Below are 25,452 nucleotides of genomic sequence, written 5' to 3' on the forward strand. Positions count from 1 at the left end.
CCTAAAGAATTGAAAATCACCTCTTTAAATGCAATTATAAGAGGTAGAGAAGGGCATGGGTCTACCACGGTTTCGCAGAACTCTGGGTCTAACACATCTGACCTTCCTGCAGTTTGCCTCAATTTGAACCTCTTTGAGAAGCCTTCGCCTCGTTTCACCAGTGCCCAATTAACAGGCCGATTCATGGAATAATTAGCGCAGCGCAAGTGGCCAAAAACGTGCGAATCGCAGTGGAATAGCGAAAATCGCAGTGCAAGTGCGAAAATCGCACAAAAAGCAGCGCACATCGATTCATGGAAGGCCATGCGTGAGAAAACCATCGGATGTGCGATAAAAAAGTGTGCGGCGCACGTTGGCGCACAGGCCATCTAACTGCGTGCGCCAGGTCACAGCGAAAATCGCACAGGCCACAGCGAAAATCACACATAGCGCGGCGCACGCAACAAAAGCAGGCGGAACACGGGGCGTAACACTCGGAATGGGGAACAACTTGCCAAAATGTGGGCGTCACGGGGGAAGTACAGGGTACAAGAGCGCGGAACGCCCACACGCTCGCCTACAACACGTATTCATGGAATAGAATAGGGCAAACAAGCGCACGCTCAAACCAGCGCACAGGCACAAACACGACCGCCACAAGAAAGCAGGCGGTAGCGTCTCTGCGCCTGTAAGAAATGTGCGCCAAAAGGTGCGCCAACAAATAGCACCTATATACAGCCATGATGAATGTCCTATACTGTGGCCCTCCAGGACAAATGACGTGCAAAGGGGTACCCACAAACACGGACACCCGCTGACAAAAAATTACGTGTGCGTGTATACCGGGGTGCGCGGGAAGTCTCAGACGCAATTTGTCAGGGTACGTGGATTTCAGGGGTGCGCGGGAAGTTCCACACGCGATTTGTCAGGGTACGTGGATTTCAGGGGTGCGCGGGAAGTTCCACACGCGATTTGTCAGGGTACGTGGATTGCAGGGGTGCGCGGGAAGTTCCACACACGATTTGTCAGGGTACGTGGATTTCAGGGGTGCGCGGGAAGTTCCACACGCGATTTGGCCGGGTACGTGGATTTCAGGGGTGCGCGGGAAGTACTACACGCGATTTGTCAGTGTACGTGGATTGCAGGGGTGCGCGGGAAGTTCCACATGCGATTTGTCAGGGTACGTGGATTTCAGGGGTGCGCGGAAAGTTCCACACGCGATTTGGCCGTGTACGTGGATTTCAGGGGTGCGCGGGAAGTTGCACACGCGATTTGGCCGGGTACGTGGATTTCAGGGGTGCGCAGGAAGTTCCACACGCAATTTGTCAGGGTACGTGGATTTCAGGGGTGCGCGGGAAGTTCCACACGCGATTTGGCCGGGTACGTGGATTTCAGGGGTGCGCGGGAAGTTCCACATGCGATTTGGCTGGGCACGTGTATGACAGGGGTACGTGGGAAATTCTACATGCGATTTGGCTGTGTGCTCCCAGGTATTCCCTGTACACCCTCCACGGCCCCTGCAGGCAGCACACACCACAGGGGACTACCCTGCACACCTGCTCATGTCACCCAGCACCCCCACCCCCCAGCCACCAGGGGCACCCTCCACCAGGCCCCCACCCATGCCTCCCACCACCCCCACCCCCCAGCAGTGCAGGGGCACCCTCCACCAGGCCCCCACTCATGTCTACCACCACCCACACCCCCCAGCCACCAGGGGCAGCCTCCACCAGGCCCCCACTCATGTCTCCCACCACCCCCATCCCCCAGCCACCAGGGGCAGCCTCCACCAGGCCCCCACCCATGTCTCCCACCACCCCCACCCCCCAGCAGTGCAGGGGCAGCCTCCACCAGGCCCCCGCTCATGTCTACCACCACCCCCACCCCCAGCCACCAGGGGCAGCCTCCACCAGGCCCCCACTCATGTCTCCCACCACCCCCACCCCCCAGCCACCAGGGGCAGCCTCCACCAGGCCCCCACTCATGTCTCCCACCCCCCCACCCCCAGCCACCAGGGGCACCCTCCACCAGGCCCCCACCCATGTCTCCCACCACCCCCACCCCCCAGCCACCAGGGGCACCCTCCACCAGGCCCCCACTCATGTCTCCCACCACCCCACCCCCCAGCCGTGCAGGGGCACCCTCCACCAGGCCCCCACCCATGTCCCCTATCACCCCCACCCCCCAGCAGTGCAGGGGCACCCTCCACCAGGCCCCAACTCAAGTCTCCCACCACCCCCACCCCCCAGCAGTGCAGGGGCACCCTCCACCAGGCCCCCACCCATGTCCCCTATCACCCCCACCCCCCAGCATCCAGGGGCACCCTCCACCAGGCCCCCACTCATGTCTCCCACCACCCCCACCCCCCAGCAGTGCAGGGGCAGCCTCCACCAGGCCCCCACCCATGTCTCCCACCACCCCCACCCCCCAGCATCCAGGGGCACCCTCCACCAGGCCCCCACTCATGTCTCCCACTACCCCCACCCCCCGGCAGTGCAGGGGCAGCCTCCACCAGGCCCCCACTCATGTCCCCTATCACCACCACCCCCCAGCAGTGCAGGGGCACCCTCCACCAGGCCCCCACCCATGTCTCCCACCACCCCCACCCCCCAGCCACCAGGGGCAGCCTACACCAGGCCCCCACTCATGTCTCCCACCACCCCCACCCCCCAGCAGTGCAGGGGCAGCCTCCACCAGGCCCCCACCCATGTCTCCCACCACCCCCAGCCCCCAGCATCCAGGGGCACCCTCCACCAGGCCCCCACCCATGTCTCCCACCACCCCCACCCCCCAGCCACCAGGGGCAGCCTCCACCAGGCCCCCACTCATGTCTCCCAACTCCCCCACCCCCCAGCCACCAGGGGCACCCTCCACCAGGCCCCACCCATGTCTCCCACCACCCCCACCCCCCAGCCACCAGGGGCAGCCTCCACCAGGCCCCTACTCATGTCTCCCTGCACCCAGGTCCTCACAATCACCAACCATGTGCGTAATGGTCAGCCTCCAAAGCCAAAAGGCCCTACCAAGTAACCCATTCACCCACATGGAAATGGAAATTACATGTTACACCCCCAACGTACATAAAGCAAATGAACCCATGTCTGTCACACACAATGGTTGCAAATGAATTGGAAAACACCCAACATGACATGCATGAAACCAATGAGATTATACCACACAGTGAAGTATGAAAACAAAATTGTATTAAAAAAATATGAATGCAAATGAAATGAAACAAACTACAATGCCAATGAAAAAAAGAAAAGGTGCATGTCCGTCCAAAAAAATTAAAAACACCAAATCCAAAAAAAATGTACTTCAAAGCCACATTAAAAATGAAATCAATCCGACAGAAAAAAAATAAATCCAAACACCATTGCTCCATGGAGAAGAAATAAAAAATTAAAAAATAAAACAATCCAATGAAGAACTATGTACAAAATATCCAAGGGTCCATGAGCCCAGCTGAACAAAGGAAACCTACAAAAAACCCTAACAAAAATGCAACTATATACAAAAAGTGGAGCTGTGTCCGTCGACTCCAAATCATAAGAATAAACAAATGAAACCTAAAACTAAAGAACTATATACAAAGGCGGCGGGCAAGTCCAGCGGCTCACTCCGTAGTGTTCCGGGCCAGGGCATCATCAAACTCCTTGTCTATGTCCCGGAGGCGGTCCTGTTCCATGGCCCCGAGGGTCCGCAGGGACGACGCCATCTGCTCCTCCAACCCCCTGCGGATTGCCTCGAGGCACTCGGCCCGCCTCAGGGCCCTCCGCATGGAGTTCTCCGCCCTGACCATCGTGAGCCGCTCCTCTTCCACCCGCCGCCGCTCCGCACCTATCTGCTGGCCCAACCGCAGCCACACGGAAGACACTTCCTGTCCTGGGTCCTCCTGCCCTCCGGCCGATGCCTGCCCCTCCGATGTTGATGGCCCCGAGCCATGATGCCTCCCACGTTGACTCTGCTGCTGCCTCCGACGCAACTGCCTCTGCCAGCACGACGGCATCCAGGCTGATGGAATCCACTGACGCCGTCATGCATGTGCCCTGCCTGATGATGCTGGCACATCCTCCATCTGCTGGGGTACAGTTGCTGTGGTGTCCACCCCTGCTTGACCTCCGACTCCCGACTGTGGCAGGGATGGGATCCCCACCGAGCTGGCTGCATAGGTCAGGGCAGGTCCACAGGGGGCCCTGGTGGCCTCTGGGCCGGAAGATGGCAAGGAGAACGACCGGCGTATAGCCTCCACAGAGGAGGAGAGGGCCGCCAGATTGGCCGACACATGCAGGAAACCCCCGAACATGGAAGATCCCAATTGGGCCACGTCGGCATGGTGCTCTTCGTGATGATGTGCGTGCTCCTCCCGGGAAGCACGCACGTCATCACGAATTGCACCCGCGCGCATCGCAACCCCAATCAGGACCTTCTCCATTCGGACACGGGTCCCCTCGTCCGCAGGTGGAGGGGAGTCAGGTGACATGGACATCCCCTCTACCTGCGGACGGGCCTGGGACGGGGCATCCCTGCTGGTGCATGGTGGTGCACTCACAGGGTCAGGGACAGCGACATGCACAGGCCCCTCCACGGTGACCTGTGCTGCCTCCTGCCCCTGGCCCTGGACTGCACCACTTGCACCAGCAGGGATGCCCCCACCAGGCCCCATGTGTGCCCCTGTGGCGGCTTCCTCCTCCTCTGTGGAAACCACCAACCTGGATGGCTCCTCACCATCTTCCACCGTAGCAGGCCCCTGTGGGGGCTCACACACCCCTTCCGCTGCAGCCGTGGGGGCATCCCCGCCGCCTTGCTCCACAGCGCCGTCTCCGCCCTCTTCTTCACTAGCCGCTGCGTAGAGGGAGACAAAGAACACAAGCATCAGGGTACTGTACAATGGTCCCCTAGACAGGAAGCAATAGCAGATGAGTACCACTGTCAAAGTACACTTCCATCATGTCCCTCCACAACACATGGGTCAGTCCAGGCAAAACACACACAGTAACAGGCATGGTGCATGCCATAGACATGTCCATACATGTCCAATGGACTCTTGAAGCATACAATGATATGGAACTCACATGCATAATGGGTCATGCCTATCACATGCACACACTTCACCTCAGTCACATCCATCTGGCCCCATACACCCCAAACACAGCGGATACAAGGGTAACTATGCTGCATCAGTGAATCTGTGCATTGTCACACACATGTGTCATGCATCCATGGCATGCACAAGTCACAGACACGCAGGTCAGGCACACAGACATGGCTACCATATATGTACCTGGCATCAGCACCCATCCCTCACCCCCACCCATGTCCAGGAACAGAGACTGGCATGCTCTCATGTTTAAAATCTGCATAGGGCTCCCCATGTGGCTTTTAAACACATGCAACAACCATGTGGTTCACACTTCACTGGTCGCACATGCATTACCATGATGTCCCTGCACACATACATGCATACATGGCCTATGTCACACATACAGGCAAGTATCAGAGAACCAGCACACCGCAACATGCCCTGTCTCACACAGCAATGCTTGGACACTTACCGCTCAACTCCAGACGGGTCTCCCTCTCAAGGATCTGGGCGTGGAGCGCTGGGCGTACGCGTTCCAGGACCCTCATCTGGATGGAACTCATGCGGCCCCGGCCCCCCTCCACGAGGCGCCGGGCCTTCACGAGGATCCTGGACCTCAAGTCCTCCCAGCGCTTCTTGATCTTCTGGACGTCGCGGGTTGCCACCCCCTCCGCATTGATGGCAACCACACAGTCGGCCCAGATCCTCTCCCGTCCTTCCTTGCTGGCGCGGGACGATCCAAAGAGGGCATCATACTGCCCCAGGACATGCTCCACCAGGACACCAACTTCGGTGGCAGTGAAGCTGGTGCCCCTCTGCCCCTCTGGCCTGGGGTTGCCACTGGTGCCAGATGTGGAAGTGCCCGACATGGCAACCCCAGAGGCAGGTGTGGGTGGGCAACTGGGTCCTGGGGCTGGGCTGTGGAGCGATGTAATCCCAGCCGGGAGTCTTCAGTTCCAGCAGGGGTGGACACAGCAACTGGACCCCTGCAGATGGCTGATGTGCAGGCACCAAATGGCAGGGCACGGTGGCAGCAGGCAGGCAGGCAGGCAGCAGCAGATGGCACGTGGGAGGCTGCTCGGGGCACTGGGGGGCAGTAATTCGGCCTTCTGGGCAGGAGCGTGGTCTTCCATGTGTTTTTGCGTGGCCAGCTTGATTCGGAGTGATTTGGCACGTGAAAATCCTGCACGTCAGCGTGAAATTCGAGGAAAGGCCCTTAGCGCGTAAGAGCGTCAGCACGCATACGCGATTCTAGTGGACCAAAGACCCTCAACGCGTAAGCGCGTCTGTGACGTGACCCGCACGGGTGTTTCCCACACAGCACGTGATGACGGAGCACACGTGGAAAGACTGCACGTCAGAGTGTCATCGCGTGTAATTGGACAGCACGTCAGAGTGTCATCGCGTGTAATTGGACAAAAGTGCGCATACACGCGATTGGCCTATGTACGTGTATTTCAGGGGTGCGCGGGCACTTACACACGCAAGTACGTCAGCGCACCTGTATCCCGGGGTGCGCGGGAATTTCCACACGCTATTGGACTGGGTACTGGATTTCAGGGGTGCGCGGGTCACACACTCGCCTACAACACGCGCAACGCATAAATTTGCGCGCTAACAAAATAACAAGCTCAGACCCAGGATGAACATACCGTTCCTAGCAGCAGTGGCCGTGGGCTACCAAAGGAGGAGGAGGAGGATAGTCAGGGCCAGAATATTCACACCCAGAACCAGCCTTTTCGGGATGCCTGATGACCAGGTGTATGGGAGGTACAGGTTTCCACCACACATAATACTGGACCTGGTGAGTGAGTGGGAGGATGACCTCACATCACCCACCCTGTGCTCCCAAGCACTCAGCCGCCTTGAGAAGGTCCTCAATGTACTGCACTTCTTAGCCACTGGATCATTTCAGCGGACAAGTGCCATATTGGGTGGGGTATCACAGGCCACCCAGTCACGCTGCCTACACCAGGTCTTGACCATCATCACTGCACGCCCATCAGTCCGCAGGCACATATACCTGCCCAGAACACCTGCAGAAAGGCATGCTGCCGCCCTGGATTTTTACGGTGTGGCACGATTCCCCAAAGTGCTAGGTGCCATCGACTGCACCCATGTGGCTCTACGTCCCCCCAGGGCATCAGAGCACATCTATAGGAACCGCAAGCACTGGCATTCCATCAACGTGCAGGTAGTATGTAATGCCAAGGGAATCATCACCTCAGTATATGCCAACTATCCCAGGTCCACCCACGACAGCTTCATTTACCGAATGTCCACCCGAAGCCGGGACCTAGAAGCTGGGCGGCATGGCGATACATGGCTGCTTGGTGAGTATGAATGCCACTGCACATGCATGCATGTCAGATACTGAGCAAGGTCACAACCCCACCAATGATACCAATCACCACCTCCACAGGGGACAGTGCCTACCCTCTCAGCCCCCACATGATGACGCCAATTCGGAACCCCACCACGCCACCCGAGGTAAGATATAACACAGCCCACATTACAACCGGGCTTTCGCTCCCTTGACCGTTCTGGCGGGCAGCTGTTATACGCTCCCCCAGTAGTGTGCAGGATCATAGTGGCAGCATGTGTCCTGCACAACATTGCAACACGCTGGGGCCTGGCCGTGGACATGGTGGTGGCCCCACATCCCCAACCACATGCACAGCCGCTGCGCATGGGAGGGGAAAGGGCACGGGGGGAGGCAGCCCGTACACAGCTAGTGGCTAATTACTTCACATAGAAATCACACCCCTGTGGAGTGCACACTGCCCTGGCACATTCCATCTGACAATCAATGATGACTCAACCTGACACTGATCCTGAATGTCTGGAGAATCAACCGTGAAAACCATATCAGCCTGAGATTGTTCACCTGGAAGTGTTACAATGTGTACATCCCTACCCACACAGACACCACCAAGGCAGTTTTGTGAAGAAACACATTCAAGCAGCTAAAATGAATACCCACTTGCAAAATGCAACAAGAGGACAGTGCCATGTCAGCCAACCCATCCCCAGCACCGCCACACGACACACCTTGCCATGTCATGCTATTTGCAGGTAAACAAAGTAATCCCCACAACATGACACAAGTGTCACAATGTGCAGTGTCCCTAATTGAAACTTGCAACACCTGAAATGCTCACAGTAATGCAGGACCAACAACAAACTTGAGCAGGTAATACCATTAACATGACAACACAAATGTAATAAATTAGTAGTCTCACCACCTGGAAATTCCTGCACTCCCACCACTTCCAACTGTACAGTGTTGGCGCCATGTAGAGTTGTAGGTGCACTGCTGCCAACATGGACCCCATCTCCAAACTAGAGGGCCTTGTGTAGACATGAGGAAGGGACCTGCAAATTGGGAGGTAGACACAGATGATGAGTTACACATCAATGCAACATGCAGTGTACAACACAACAGCAATATGCACTAGGAATGTATACATAGTATTGACTAGACTACCCACACATGTAGTGGGAGTCCAATGTCACTATGTACGTCACTTTCACTTGGGCACACCCTTTGCAAGCCCATGGAAACGGGAAGCAGGAGGGGGGTGTGTGGCTCAAACCCAAGCATCTGAACCAAATACATGACAAGCCTGCATGTGCCCAGCCACAATGCAGCGTATGCCCACAGGAACCACGGAAGGCAACAAATTGTCCCAAAAAAATTGGGAAAAATAAAAATAAAAATAAAAATAAAAATAAAAAAAATCAAAAATGGCCATTGATGGGCCCGGGGGGGTTGGGGAGGCCACCCAGGAGGTCCGAGGACAGGGTGCACACCAAAACCCACCTGTGTGGATCCTGGGAAAAAAAAACACCTCCATGGGCTCATGGCCCACACGGCTACCCTATTGTGGGAGTATCACTGCTGTCGTTATTATCACCCTGTGCAGCTGCATCCGGAGGTGGTTGCACTATGGGAGGCAGCCCACGCAAGGCCCTAGTCTGCTCCTCCATGGCTGCAAGCATGCGGGTGTGGTAGGTCTCGTTCTGGAGGATGAGTGTGCGGAGGTCCCCATGCAACAACTCACGGGATGCCCGGACCTCCGCCCTCGTTGCCTGCATCTCAGCTGAGAGCGTACGGGTGAGACGCTCCAGCTGCTGTTCTGTCCTTTGGTGTGTTGAAGCCTCAAGCTCAACAAGAGTCGTCCTGAGGTGAAGGAGCTCCTGCCTCAGGGCTTCCCTGTGGCCCTGGAACTCTATGAAGATGGCATCCTGCAGAGTCGCCAGTGCCGCCCGCCTGTCCCTGTTGGACGCCAACATGTCCTCCCTGTGTGACTGGCAGATGGACTTGGTTGCCTGCTGTAGTCGCTCCATCAGCCTTTCAGGGGGGACAATGGAAGTGGCCACCCTATCCATGGCCTGAGCCATCATCTCGGATGATGCTGCCTGTTGGGTTGCCATACCGTAAATGGATTGCTCCCATGCGGTATTGCCAGGTGGCGTACGGCCACCACGTCGGCGGGCACCACACCTGTCTGGGGCAAGGCGAACTGCGGCACTGCCTGAGGCTGCAGGACTGCATTCCCCCTCTGATCTGCTGGCCCAGGAACAGGATCAGATGTCGCGGAGTGTGACCCTGCATCCGTAACCACCAAAGGCGTAGCTGCCAACACTGACATCCCCATTGAGGGTTCTGACCCTGGTGCAGGTGGGTGGGACAGAACAGAATCCTTCCCTGGAACACTCACCTGTGACGGCACGTAGGTCTCATCATCCGAATCAACACCTGAGTACAGCTCGGGGGAGGTGCAGCCAGAGACACCCCTTGAGAGCACGACCTGCAGCACTTGTGGGTTCTCACCCACCACCACACCACGTCCCTCACTGGTGGTTGGTCGGCCCTCGGACCCCTCCTGGGTCTGCACCATCTCCACAACCCCAGCAGTATCAGGTGCGTCTTCCCCTGCAAAGACATAAAAACAAAGAAATGGAAACAGGCATTAGCACCATGGCACACAATGAGGGCTGAGAAGCAAGAGAACCAGTACTTGATTGACACATGTCCCACATGACTAAAACCCTCCCATGCATGCACCCTCACTGCATATGAAGGGCAGGCAAATGGCACACACTGATGACACCAAGATGGAAGATGAACACATTTTCTGCATGCTGCCTGGCAGTGGCATCACACATTGGCCTGTGATTGCCAGGTGAAACACACATGCCATCACACAGATGGCATGTACCATTGCTATTGAGTGAAGATGGAGAGGAGGGCAGCACCTATTCATTCAGTCCAGTTCCCACATGTAATAGCTTTTCTAATTCAAACAGGTCAGATTTTTCACCTGGAGCTGCCAGTCCAAAATGGTCCAATTGCACAGGGACATGTGTGAACAAATGATATCCAGGTAACAAAGTCACTCCACTTTACCATAGCCATGTCAGACATGTGACTGGAGGACTGAGAAATGCCTAGTAAAAGTGGTGGAATGCAAACAATCTGCCTGAATGATCAGAGAAAAATAAGCAACAATGTTGTGGCAAGGTGACACTTCAAGGGCAACTGGCGTGCAGTTGGGCTAGATGTCTACTGTTGGCAGAAGGGATACTGCTATGGCCAAATGCAGCTGCGCAGGATGTATTGCATGAAGCACACGGCTGACCCATACGACTCAGGCACACACACTCTCACCTGGCACACAAACAGAAGCCCTCACACACACACCATGCACATGGATGACACACACATGCATGTGCACTCACCGGACAATGCCTCGTAATCAGGCAGATCTCCCACGCCTTGGATCTGTTCCTCCGTGACGTAGGTCCCAGTGACTGACTCATGTGGAGTGAGTTCCATGTCCACTACTGGAGACCCACCTCCAGTCACTAGAGTTGCGGCATGACTTGAGGCCAGCTTATTCTTTGCCCTGCGCTTAAGGTCATTCCAGCGCTTATAGCAACCATTGGCTGTGTGCCTCACGATTCCAAGGGCACTTACGATGTCCGCAACGGTCTGCCAGTGTGCCTGGCGTTGTGCAGGTGTGGTCTTGGATCCTGCAACAATGACCATCTTGTTATCATGTCCGGACACATACTCGACAAGTGCATTCAGTTCGTCATCCGTGAAGCTGGGCTTCCTCGACGGGCCGCACTGTGTAGCCGTGTCTGGGGCATCAGCCTGTGCCGGACGAGCACTCTTCCTCTTCCGCTTGGAAGGTGGTGGTGATCCTGAGTGTCCTGCGCCGCTCTGGACACTAGGGGCAGGAGCCCTGGTGGACTCTGTATCAGGAGTGTGGGATTGCACACTCAGCATGGGAGTTGGTGCAGGCATTGGCTCAAGTGTAATGGTGTCAGGGGGAATGTCAGCAGGATGGACTAGGACCAACACAATCCTGGCTGGGTGTGTGAGAGCTGGGGTGGATGGAGCCGCAGCTGCCCCTGCAGCCTCTCTGCCCTGCCTACTTGGGGCAGCAGATGACCTTGCTGCCCCAGATCCACGTGGCATGATGACATCAACGTGCACCAGCGCACGTGTCATAGGCCTGCTGACCTGGAAGTCAGCCATGGAGTCAGTCAGGTCTGGTGCCACAATGGGCTGGTCCAACAAGGGCTGAGCATGGATGGTGTCAGCCACATCAGCCTCAACGGGAGGGGGGGGATTATGGATGCCCTTGACTGGTCCTCCACACATGCGGGGACAGGCTCAACCTGCAAGTAACGACCACGTCCCCTACCGGATCCACCACTGCCACCACTTGTGGCTCTTCCACCTTTGCCACCCTTACGGAATCCTCGCCTCCCAGCCATGGCACTGATGTTAATGTGCGTATGGGAGTGGCTGTAAACTATTGTCCTGGGCAATTGGGGGTCAAAGGGGTTGGGTACCAGATGGTATTTGTACCCTAGTGCTCTAGCAAGGCTGAATGTAACCCCTGGCTAAAGATGACGCACAGGAGGCCCAAAAAAGGGAGATGACGTGCACGCAACCCCTCCTAGACCACGTGTGCAGAAAGAAAAACCTGCACTACGCTGTGGCACCCAGTAACACAAGAATGAAAGTATGCGTGTCACACGCAGCATAGAATGACCTCTGAAGGGGTAGGCTACACACGGGGCAAGCACAGATGTTAGATACGTGCGTGACTCACCGTCTGCCAGGTAAAAGAGCGTGAAAAAGGAGCGCGTTTGGTTGGCAACACCCCCGCCAAAAGAGGATTTGTACGCTGTCTGAGGAGACAGGACAACAGTAGAAGGGAACACTGTTTGAGGGAACAGGCCCAGGTAAACCAGTAAAAGAGAAAAAAGAGAAAAAGCTGTCAGAGGTAACAGGGAGTACGAACTTGAAACGCTGTGAAGTAAATTGCATGTGAAACGACAAGAAGTACAGAATTCACCCACTCGCTCTCCACGAAAAGCACGTACAAGGAAATGGTGTTCTACACGTACCTTTTATGCAGGCCCACACGTCCAGCGTCACTTACGCGGCGTGTACGCGCTAGGGCCTTTTCCACCAATTACACGCTTTGTCACTTCTGCGTGTAGGGCCATTTCCACCAATTACACGCTTTGTCACTTCTGCGTGTAGGGCCATTTTCACCAATTACACGCTTTGTCACTGCCGCGTGTACGCGCTAGGCCCATTCCCACCAATTACACGCTTTGACACTCGGACGTGTCTTTCATTTTTTTCACACGCAACATTTTCCAACGTGTGCCCAATTCAACGTGCACGTGACTTCATAGACGCGCATACGCTGGCGACGCGTTTACGCGCTAAGGGCCTTTCCTCGAATTACACGCAGACGTGTTGGATTTTCACGTGCCAAATCACTCCGTACCAAGCTGGCCACGCGTTCACACACGGAAGACCACGCTCCTGCCCAGAAGGCCAAATTACTGCCCCCCAGAGCCCTGAGCACGCTCCCACCTGCCATCTGCTGCTGCCTGACTGCCTGCTGTCCACGTGCCCTGCCATTTGCTGCCTGCACATCAGCCAGGGGTGCTGTTGCTGTGACCACCCCTGCTGGAACCGAAGACTCCCGACTGATTTTCCATCGCCCCACAGCCAAGCCCCAGGACCCAGTTGCCCACCCACTCCTGCCTCTGGGGTTGCCATGTCGGGCACTGCAACATCTGGCACCAGTGGCAACCCCCGGCCAAGGAGGCAGAGGGGCACCAGCTTCACTGCCACTGAAGTTGGTGTCCTGGTGGAGCATGTCCTGGGGCAGTATGATGCCCTCTTCGGAAGGTTGCGCGCCGACAAGGAAGGACGGACTCGGATCTGGATGGACATCGTGACTGCCATCAACGCTGAGGAGGTGGCAGTCCGCGACTACGAACGTGTCAGGAAGCGCTGGGAGGACTTCAGGTCCAGGACTCTCAACAAGGCCCGGCGCCTCCTGAAGGCAGCAGATGCTAAGGGGCGCCGGGGCCACTTGTCGGAAGATCAGATGAGGGTCCTGGAACGCATATCCCCAGCGCTCCACATTCAGGTCCTTGAGAAGCAGACCCGTCTGGAGTCGAGCGGTAAGTGTACATGCATACTGATTGTAAGCTGTGCGTGTGGTGGTGTGCCAGGAGTGTGCAGGTTGAACATGTATTTTTATGTGGCCAAGTAGGGGGGGGTGTACAGGGCCGTGAGGGTGACACATGCGAGGGGTCTCATGTGTGACACATGGATGGTGCTTGTGTGTGTGGGCTTGCATGGCACAGGATGTGGAGGAATGATCGTCAGGTGTGACATGGATGTCGTTCAAAACACTGTGACAGTTGGCGGAGGTGTACACATGCATGCAAGTTTGGTGTTGTGTGTGCATGTGTAGTGTACTCCCTATGTTGCATGTGATGTGTGGATGACCTTTGGCTGGTCATGCTGTTGTATGTGAATGGATGGTGCTGGCTGTTGCATTATGGCTGTGGTATGGCTCATGTGTGCAAGTTGAAATGACATGTGTGTTGGGGATTGTGATGCCATGTCTGAGGTTTACCAATGAAAAAAACAACAGGGTAAATTAAAGCTCGAAGAGCCAGAGTGGCAATTGCCTTCCCAAACCGTAGGGAAATACTGATACACAGGGAACGGTTTTCTGGGGAAAAAGATTCATCAACTTGCCGGTGAGGGCAAGACCAAACAACTAATGATATTTTTGTTAACCATGGTCCTGTTCACTTAGGCACAGGTGGAAAAGCTGGTCTGATGCAGGGAAGGAGGGAGGGGAGGGCAACCAGCACAATGATGTGGGGGAGTGCGAGAGGGGAATTAAATCTCGGATTCTTAAATCTAAGCAGCTAGCCGTCACAAGTGCAGAGATTGAGGCATCGGAATAGTCATGTAATTTTTATTTTAGCATTGATAACTGGAAAGTTCCTTGCAAAAGGGTGGTTGCCCAGAGGGTGGGTGAGGTGATATCAAAATATCACTAAAAAGATATCACTAGAGAGCATCCAGCTGCACCCGTGGGACACCCGCTCGTGGCACAACAGAGGAAGGTTTCGTTTTCCTGCCAACAGAGGATTTCGTTTTCGTCTTCGTTTTCTCCCCCCGCTGTGGAAGAAGGATCCCTCTGCAGCCTGTTATTGCTGCCCTACTAAGAGGACAGTCGCTACTCAGCAGCATATGAAAATCGATCTTGTCCTGAAGAAGATGGTCGTTAATCACCCTTGAACCATCGAAACCGGTCGACCTCACCTGTTGTGGCCTCACCACAACATTTTATGATACCCCCAATACCAACAGGGGCTTCTGCATGTAATTGAGAGAAAACCCCACAACAACATGGGTTTTCCCATCCCATAACAAGTGGGACAGTGCATTTTTTAGTGATATTTTGATATCACCTCACCCACCCTCTGGGCAACCACCCTTTTGCAAGGAACTTTCCAGTTATCAATGCTAAAATAAAAATTACATGACTATTCCGATGCCTCAATCTCTGCACTTGTGACGGCTAGCTGCTTAGATTTAAGAATCCGAGATTTAATTCCCCTCTCGCACTCCCCCACATCATTGTGCTGGTTGCCCTCCCCTCCCTCCTTCCCTGCATCAGACCAGCTTTTCCACCTGTGCCTAAGTGAACAGGACCATGGTTAACAAAAATATCATTAGTTGTTTGGTCTTGCCCTCACCGGCAAGTTGATGAATCTTTTTCCCCAGAAAACCGTTCCCTGTGTATCTGAGGTTTACCAATGCCACTCATGTATAACTGTCATGTGTGTATGAGTCCATTTTACAGTGCCCTGATGCCTGTGTTTTCTTTCTCCCTGTCTGCAGCGTCAACTGATGAAGAGGGCGGAGAAGGTGCTGTGGAGCACAGCGGCAGGGGTCGCACCACCAGCCGGAGACGCAAGGCCCGGATCCCCTCCCAGGTTGTGATCTCGTCGGGGAGTGAGTCCGGTGCCGCGTCCCAGGCCGCAGCTGCCGAGCGGAGGTCCAAGAGGCGGAGGTTGGAGTTGGACTCCTCGGCAGCAGAAGGGGCAGCTGGGACCCCACAGGGCCCAACGAGGGAAGATGGCACAGAGTCATCCAGGTTGGTGGGGGGTTTGGTGGAGGAGGAGGCCGTGCAAGCGACAGTGGCGGGGTCTGGAGGTGGAGATTCCACTGGTGCTAGTGGTGCAGTGCAGGATCAGGGACAGGAGGCAGCACAGGCCGCCGCGGAGGTGCCTGTGTGCAATCCTGTCCCTGCTCCTGTCACTGCATCATCTTGCACCAGCGGGGATGCCTACCTCCAGACCCGTTCTCAGGGAGAGGATTGGCTTACGACACCTGGCCTTCCACTCCCTGCGGATGTGGCTATCCTGCACCAGGTTGTGCCTGTCCAGGGTGGGGTGGCGTTGCGTCAACGGGCCATGCGAGCTGACCTGCAGTCTTTTCATGATGAGTCTGCACGTCTTCTCGCATGGTTCGTTGACCGCGTTGACCCACTGGGACAGCCCACCAGGGCTGGATTCCTCCGTTTCCTGAACCTTGTTCCGACCCCCTTCTCCACAGAACCCCCTATGCCCCAGTCGTCCTCCATGCCATCTTCCCACCCATGTGTCACCTGGGTGCCCTGTGGAGCTGCCTCCGATCGTGCGGCCAGGCAGGTGGACAACAGATCCCTGCCACAGTCGGAAGTCGGACGTCCAGCAGGGGTGGCCACGTCAACGATTGCACCCCAGCTGGAGGAGGATGTGCAGGCACCATCGGACAGGGCACATGGACAGCAGCAGCTGCAGCAGCAGGAGGCTGTAGGTGGGAGCCACGATAGCTCGGGGCCTTCAACATCGGAGGGACAGGCATCGGCCGGAGGGCAGGAGGACCCTGGACGGGAAGTGTCTTCCGTGTGGCAGCGGTTGGGCCACGCCATAGATGCGGAGCGGCGGCATACAGAAGAGGCGCGGCTCACGATGGTCAGGGCGGAGAACTCCATGCGGAGGGCCCTGAGGCGGGCCGAGTGCCTCGAGGCAATCCACAGGGAGTTGGAGGTGAACATGTCGGCGTCCTTGCGGACCCTCGGGGCCATGGAACAGGACCGCCTCCGGGACATAGACGAGGAGTTCGATGATGCCCTGGCCCGGAACACCACTAAGTGAGCCGCTGGACTGGCCCGCCGCCATTGTATATAGTTATTTAGTGATAGGTTTCCTTTGCAGTTTATTTTTCTTTGGAGTCGACGGACACTGCTCCACCTTTTGTATATAGTTCCATTTTAGATAGGTTTTTTGGTAGGTTTCATTTCTTCTCTTGGGATGATGGACCCTGAATACTTTGTACATAGTTGGACTTTGGATTTGGATATTTTTTTAACTATGAATATTTTTTGCCATGGAGCATGGTTTTCTATTTCTTTTTTACCTTCATTTACTTTTCATGGACTTGAACTTTGGAAGATATTTTTTCGTATTGTCATTTATTGATTTCATTTGGAAAAGAGACAGCCTGCTTAATTTTTTAATTATTTTACTTGTGTATTTTGGTTGATTTTGATAGCCATTGCTGTTGTTTTTAATACATTATTTTGATTTTTTCATTCTTCAATGTGTGGTTTCATCTCATTGTTTTCATGCATGTCATGATATGGGTTTTCAGGTTCCCTTGCAACCATTGTGTGTGTGTGAGACACATGTGTTGATTTACATTGTTTCCATTGGAGTAGTATCATGGGCACATGTAATACTTGGTTGTGTCTTTGGGCTGTGGTGGCTGGCCATGAGGCACATGCTTGAGGATTGTCAGGGCCTGTGGGCAGGGGGACATGAGTGGGGGCCTGGTGGAGGCTGCCCCTGGTGGCGGGGGGGGTGGGGGTGGTGGTAGACATGAGTGGGGGCCTGGTGGAGGGTGCCCCTGGTGGCTGGGGGTGGGGGTGGTGGGAGACATGAGTGGGGGCCTGGTGGAGGCTGTCCCTGGTGGCTGGGGGGTGGGGTTGGTGGGAGACATGAGTGGGGGCCTGGTGGAGGGTGTCCCTGCACTGCTGGGGGGTGGGGGTGGTGGGAGACATGGGTGGGGGCCTGGTGGAGGGTGCCCCTGGTGGCTGGGGGGTGGGGGTGGTGGGAGACATGGGTGGGGGCCTGGTGGAGGGTGCCCCTGCACTGCTGGGGGGTGGAGGTGGGGGAGACATGAGTGGGGGCTTGGTGGAGGCTGCCCCTGGTGGCTGGGGGTGGGGGTGGTGGGAGACATGAGTGGGGGCCTGGTGGAGGCTGCCCCTGGTGGCTGGGGGGTGGGGGTGGTGGTAGACATGAGTGGGGGCCTGGTGGAGGGTGCCCCTGCACTGCTGGGGGGTGGGGGTGGTGGGAGACATGGGTGGGGGCCTGGTGGAGGGTGCCCCTGGTGGCCGGGGGGTGGTGGGAGACATGAGTGGGGGCCTGGTGGAGGCTGCCCCTGGTGGCTGGGGGGTGGGGGTGGTGGGAGACATGAGTGGGGGCCTGGTGGAGGCTGCCCCTGGTGGCTGGGGGGTGGGGGTGGTGGGAGACATCAGTGGGGGCCTGGTGGAGGGTGCCCCTGGTGGCTGGGGGGTGGGGGTGGTGGGAGACATGAGTGGGGGCCTGGTGGAGGCTGCCCCTGGTGGCTGGGGGGTGGGGGTGGTGGTAGACATGAGTGGGGGCCTGGTGGAGGGTGCCCCTGCACTGCTGGGGGGTGGGGGTGGTGGGAGACATGGGTGGGGGCCTGGTGGAGGGTGCCCCTGGTGGCTGGGGGTGGTGGGAGACATGAGTGGGGGCCTGGTGGAGGGTGCCCCTGGTGGCTGGGGGGTGGGGGTGGTGGGAGACATGAGTGGGGGGCTGGTGGAGGCTGCCCCTGGTGGCTGGGGGGTGGGGGTGGTGGTAGCATGAGTGGGGGCCTGGTGGAGGGTGCCCCTGCACTGCTGGGGGTGGGGGTGGTGGGAGACATGAGTGGGGGCCTGGTGGAGGGTGCGCCTGGAGGCTGGGGGTGGGGGTGCTGGTAGACATGAGTGGGGGCCTGGTGGAGGGTGCCCCTGCACTGCTGGGGGGTGGGGGTGGTGGGAGACATGAGTGGGGGCCTGGTGGAGGGTGCCCCTGGTGGCTGGGGGGTGGGGGTGGTGGGAGACATGAGTGGGGGCCTGGTGGAGGCTGCCCCTGGTGGCTGGGGGGTGGGGGTGGTGGTAGACATGAGTGGGGGCCTGGTGGAGGGTGCCCCTGCACTGCTGGGGGGTGGGGGTGGTGGGAGACATGGGTGGGGGCCTGGTGGAGGGTGCCCCTGGTGGGTGGGGGGTGGGGGTGGTGGTAGACATGAGTGGGGGCCTGGTGGAGGGTGCCCCTGGTGGCTGGAGGGTGGGGGTGGTGGTAGACATGAGTGGGGGCCTGGTGGAGGCTGCCCCTGCACTGCTGGGGGGTGGGGGTGGTGGGAGACATGAGTGGGGGCCTGGTGGAGGGTGCCCCTGGTGGCTGGGGGGTGGGGGTGGTGGGAGACATGAGTGGGGGCCTGGTGGAGGGTGCCACTGGATGCTGGGGGGTGGGGGTGGTGGGAGAAATGAGTGGGGGCCTAGTGGAGGGTGCCCCTGTACTGCTGGGGGATGGGGGTGGTGGGAGACATGAGTGGGGGCCTGGTGGAGGCTGCCCCTGCACTGCTGGGGGGTGGGGGTGGTGGGAGACATGAGTGGGGGCCTGGTGGAGGGTGCCCCTGCACTGCTGGGGGGTGGGGGTGGTGGGAGACATGGGTGGGGGTCTGGTGGAGGGTGCCCCTGGTGGCTGGGGGTGGTGGGAGACATGAGTGGGGGCCTGGTGCGAGGGTGCCCCTTGTGGCTGGGGGGTGGGGGTGGTGGGAGACATGAGTGGGGGCCTGGTGGAGGCTGCCCCTGGTGGCTGGGGGGTGGGGGTGGTGGTAGCATGAGTGGGGGCCTGGTGGAGGGTGCCCCTGCACTGCTGGGGGTGGGGGTGGTGGGAGACATGAGTGGGGGCCTGGTGGAGGGTGCCCCTGGTGGCTGGGGGTGGGGGTGCTGGTAGACATGAGTGGGGGCCTGGTGGAGGGTGCCCCTGCACTGCTGGGGGGTGGGGGTGGTGGGAGACATGAGTGGGGGCCTGGTGGAGGGTGCCCCTGGTGGCTGGGGGGTAGGGGTGGTGGGAGACATGAGTGGGGGCCTGGTGGAGGCTGCCCCTGGTGGCTGGGGGGTGGGGGTGGTGGTAGACATGAGTGGGGGCCTGGTGGAGGGTGCCCCTGCACTGCTGGGGGGTGGGAGTGGTGGGAGACATGGGTGGGGGCCTGGTGGAGGGTGCCCCTGGTGGGTGGGGGGTGGGGGTGGTGGTAGACATGAGTGGGGGCCTGGTGGAGGGTGCCCCTGGTGGCTGGGGGGTGGGGGTGGTGGTAGACATGAGTGGGGGCCTGGTGGAGGCTGCCCCTGCACTGCTGGGGGGTGGGGGTTGTGGGAGACATGAGTGGGGGCCTGGTGGAGGGTGCCTCTGGTGGCTGGGTGGTGGGGGTGGTGGGAGACATGAGTGGGGGCCTGGTGGAGGGTGCCCCTGGATGCTGGGGGGTGGGGGTGGTGGGAGACATGAGTGGGGGCCTGGTGGAGGGTGCCCCTGCACTGCTGGGGGGTGGGGGTGGTGGGAGACATGGGTGGGGGCCTGGTGGAGGCTGCCCCTGCACTGCTGGGGGGTGGGGGTGTAGGGGGACATGAGCAGGTGTGCAGGGTAGTCCCCTGTTTTGTGGGCTGCCTGCAGGGGCCGTGGAGGGTGTACAGGGAACACCTGTGAGGACCCACCCAGCCTAATCGCGTGTGTAACTTCCCACGCACCCCTGTAATACACGTACCAAGCCAAATCGCGTGTGATAATTCCTGCGCACCCCTGTAATACACGTACCTGGCCAATTCGCATGTGAGAATTCCCACGCACCCCTGTAATACACGTACCCAGCCGAATCGCATGTAAAACTTCCTGTGTACCCCTGTAATACACGTACCCAGCCAAATCGCGTGTGATAATTCCCGCGTACCCCTGTGATACACGTGCCCTGGCTAATCGCGTGTAAAACTTCACGCGTACCCCTGTAATACACGTACCCTGGCCAATCGCGTGTTAAACTTCCCGCGTACCCCTGTAATACATGTACCCTGGCTAATCGCGTGTATAACTTCACGCGTACCCCTGATATGCACGTTACCCGCTTTGCGTTCCTTGTTTGGCAGCCCTGTAAACTGGTCCAGGGTTAGCACAGCCCTTTGCGATGATTTTGCGATTTTGATGGCTTTTCCTTGCGCGAGGGCGTTCTTGGGGGCGTTACTGGCGCTGCTGCAGGGTCGCTGCGATACTCTGCGCCACGGCTGCTTTGGGAGCCTAAAATCCATGAATACGCTGTGCGGGGAAATCGGTTTTAGCGCACGTGCCTGGCGCAGACAATCACACGCGGACACTCTGCAACACTTTTCTGCGAAATTCTATGAATTACCCTGTAAATGGTCCTCAGTTGAGGAGCTACGTTTTAGAAGTCATATCAGAAGATGAACCAGCGAACAAGCAAGTTCCGTACAAGCAAGCAAGGTCCATTGAAAAGAATGGGTTGTTATACCAAGCAGAACATTATGCGAAGGGAGATGGGAAATCCAGATTCCAACTTTTTTCCCCAACCTCTTTTCAGAAAGATGTCATGAAGATGGCACAGTCCCGTCTTGACTCAGCACATCAAGGGTTCACAATGACACATGATTATTTCCTTCCTCACTTTTATTTGACAGTCGCATACAATTAACTTGAAAGATATGTCACATCTTGACCAATTTGCCAAAAGGCTCCCAATGATCATTTTCCAAGGGCATCACTTTCTATAGAGAGAACCTCCGTAATAGCCATGTATATTTTCGGGCCATTGGAACTATTGAAACAAGGGAATAAATACATACTAATAACCGTTGATTACACTCAAGATATCTGTAAGCTTTTCTGCTCAGGAATTATAATACAGAGCAAGTTTTAAAATACCTGATTCCCTTTGTTTCCTAGGTGGAGTTCACTGCAGAAATCTTTACCCACCAGGGTAGCATATTCATAGCAAAACGTATGACAGAGGTTAAAGAACCTATCCAAATCAAGTCTCTACAAATATCAGAGTATCAAGCCCAGACTAAGGGGTCAAGGCCTTAGTAAAGAAGCTAGTCAGTGAGGAGAGCAAGAAATGGGACAGTCTTCTCCTGTGGGCCCTGTTTGCGATGCAAAAAATCCCACAAAGCTCTGCCAGGTGTTCATCCTTTGAATTCGTTTATGGATGTGAGCCAAAGGATATGTTACACATGTTAAAGGAGAGCTGGGAAAACCAGAATGATCACAGAGAAAATCTAATACAGTTTACTCAGGAGATTCGGACAGGTTTGGTCATCATCCAGGTGCCACCTGGCACAACATGCTGTGAATTATTTGGGTTTCTTTGTTGGAAATGGATCAATCCAACTCCAAGAGGAGCAACTAGGGGCAGTACCAGACAGCTTCCCACCAACTATCTAGGACATGTATACCAGTTTTCTCAACTATAGTTGCACCATTAACTGAACAATTATCAACCTACCAGATTGATCTGGGGAACAGACAGAAGACCAAGAACCCTTCGGTGTGCCTTTGCAACCCACAACTGTTACAATAGCAAATAGAATACAACAACACTTTGTATTGCAGACAGATGCATCCAAGGTTTGGTAAAGGGCTGTTCCCACCCAGATTTCTGGGCATAAAGAGCAGCCCAATAGTTACTCTAGTCTCAGAGAAAATAATGATGCTACCATTGAGCTGCTGGCACTGGCCATCAAGCAGGCTATGGATTCTTTGTTAGACTATTTGGATGGGAGATTGTTTACCTTCATTACTGATCACGCTCCCCTTGTATGGCTTAGGCATAATAAAGACACCAATGCTTAAATAATGCAACATGTTGTGCTTAATAACCATACACTTTTGAAGCAGAACATGAAGGAGGGAAGGAGTAAGGCTCTGTGGATTTCCAGTAGCAGAGAGAAGGGGTGGCAAGGAAGAAAGAGAAGTAGTGTTTGGTGAGTTGTAGAAACTCCCTTTCCTTTCATTAGTGGAGGCTGAGCCAAAGAGGTGGACGGTGTTGATCTGGTGCCGACCTGATGTGCCTAGCAGAGGGTGGAAGGAGTGTGATCGCCTGGGCTCACCCTCCCCTCATATTTGTGGTGTTTCAGTCTGTGAAAAGGATTAATCTTTTCCTAGAAAGTTCCAGATTGGAGCTGCGAAATGTTATGAAGTTAAACCTTCTGGTTCTACAATGCCAGGCTGCAGAGCGAGAAAGAAGCTTTAGTATCCTATAGCATAACCTGTCTAAGTGTAACCTTAGGGTGGTATATTGGAATGTTCCCTGAGTGTCCTGTCCTACCTATTCCATGCTGCTGGTCAGTTGGTGAAAGTGAGCTGTCTTTCCCTGCGTGTGGATGCCCGTTATCTCTGCCCCCAACTTCCCTAACTGTACCTCTCACCTGAAGATTCTGGTCTTACCAATAAAGGGCACTTACATTGAAATACAACAGAAGCGCATTGTGGTAGTTCATGAAATGCCGATATGGGTCGAAAACACAGTTGAAAGCTTCACCTCCAGCTGAGACTCCTGGGCTCCGCAGAGCTCCCCGGCAGTGCATCTGCTTGCATTTATGAATCCAAAATGGCACAAAGACTTCTCTCCTCGTTTAAAGGTTGGCGATGTTACCCAATTGATGACATCAATTAAGACCAAGCAATGCTCAAAGTGAGGTGATTAAAGGTTTAAAGTTCAAACGAAGCCCAATAAGAAAGACAACCAATCAAGCTACGTACACGAAACGTAAGAGCGAAAATGGAGTGAACATTTGCTAAGACTGAAAGGTGCAATGGTGCAGTCTTCAACTGAAAGGAGGAGTACCTACCTGAAGTGAGGCATTAACTAAAGGGCTAATATGTACTATCCACCACTCTGCACCAACACCACACCTCCACACCACTGCACATCACACCACCACACTTCCCAGCCTCCACAATCACACCACTCCATACCGCCACACCCATACCGCCACACAACCACTCTAATATTCCATCCATCATTCCATCATATCATTCCACCAATCAACAGTCCCACTCCACACCCCAACTCCACCACATTCTGCCACTCAACATCACCCCAATCCACCCCACCCATCCACGCTCTGCTCCCCACCTCCACACCAACAGACCACACACACACTAAACACCATCACTCCAAATCCCTACTCCACACACCCACTACGACCTACCACCTTTTGACACCATCACTCCACTCTTCCACATTTCCACTATCCAGAGCCAATCCACACTTCCAACCCACACTCCACACTGCTATATCCTCACAGTCCACACTATGCTACACTACAATGCAATTCTCCACACCACCATTACTCCACTCCACCACAGCCCGCTTCAACCTATACCACCACATTCAGCACCACATCACTACTCCTCACCCTGACTAATTTGTGCCCAACATTCCACCTCCACAACTCCATACCACCACATTCCAAACCACCACACCACCGCAAACACACCTCAACACCACCACGCTGAAACCACTGCATTCCATTCCATGAAACTCCACACCACAACACTCCACAAGACAACTCAACCCCAATGCCACTCCACCCATTCCACCATTCCACCAATCCATACCAACAACTCATCACTCCATATATGATGTAACGACTCCAATCCACCATTCGACTCCACAACTCCACACTGCCACTCCACACTGCCACTCCACACACCCACACCTGCACCATGCTACACCCACATCCCACCTTCACACCACATTCCTACTCCACACCCCTATCCACACCCTCACACCAACCACATCACCACTGCTCAACACCACCACCACTCCACAACATACCATTCCACACCATCATTTCCACACCATCATCACCACACTCCAGACAACTCCACACGAACACACCACACCACTCCACATCAACAAACAACTCCACACCACACACCCGCACCCACACCACACCACATCATCACATACCACTCCTGGCCAACTCCACTCCTCCACACCACACCTCCCCACCACCACTCCACACCCACACTCAACCACTCCAGACCCCCATTCAACACCAGCACTCTACAGCCAAACTCCACCACATCCACATTCCACACAACTACTCCACACTACCACTCACACTCAATTTTACCATACCACTGCACACCACCACATCACTCCACACAACTCTCACACTCCACCACCCCACCCCACTCCAGCATGCCACTGTACTCCATCACACCACACTGCTTACCACCCCAACTCTAAATCCCCATTGTAACCTGCACTACTCTAACACCATCCCTCCACCACTACTCTAGTCTCTGCCACCACTCTGCCCTACCCAGTCTACAAACCCTACCCACCCCTGCACTCCACCACTCTACCTCACCTACCCTTCCTCACCCCTCTCTGCCAGCCCATCCTTCCTTAAAACCCTCTATCCTACCAACCTATCCTCACCCCACTACTCCTAACGTACCCTTCCTCACCCCCTCATTACCACACCCACCCTTCCTTATTCCCACTGTACTCCACCGATTCTTCCCCACCCCTTTCTACCCCTCTATCTCTCACCCATGTACCCCCCACCTTTACCAGCCCTTCTCTACCCCCACACACCAATCCTCCCTCCCCTCTAGCATCACCTACACATACTGCCTCAGCCCTTCAACCCCTACTCACCCTTCCTCACCACCTCTCCACACTGCCACACTGCAATTCCATGCCACCACACAAAACCACCCCTTCACACCACAGCTTCACCCTCACTCCACCATAACTCCAACTCCCATTCCACATCCCCAATTCAAATTCAACAACACTCCCACTCCACCCCCACACACCCACTCCATACTGATACACCAGCACCGCACACCTCCACATCTCCCCTCCAAAACACCACACCCCCTCTCCACACGTCAAAACCGCC

This window comes from Ambystoma mexicanum, chromosome 1p, assembly GCF_040938575.1.
Source record: "Ambystoma mexicanum isolate Mex_15411 chromosome 1p, UKY_AmexF1_1, whole genome shotgun sequence".
NCBI lineage: Eukaryota > Metazoa > Chordata > Amphibia > Caudata > Ambystomatidae > Ambystoma > Ambystoma mexicanum.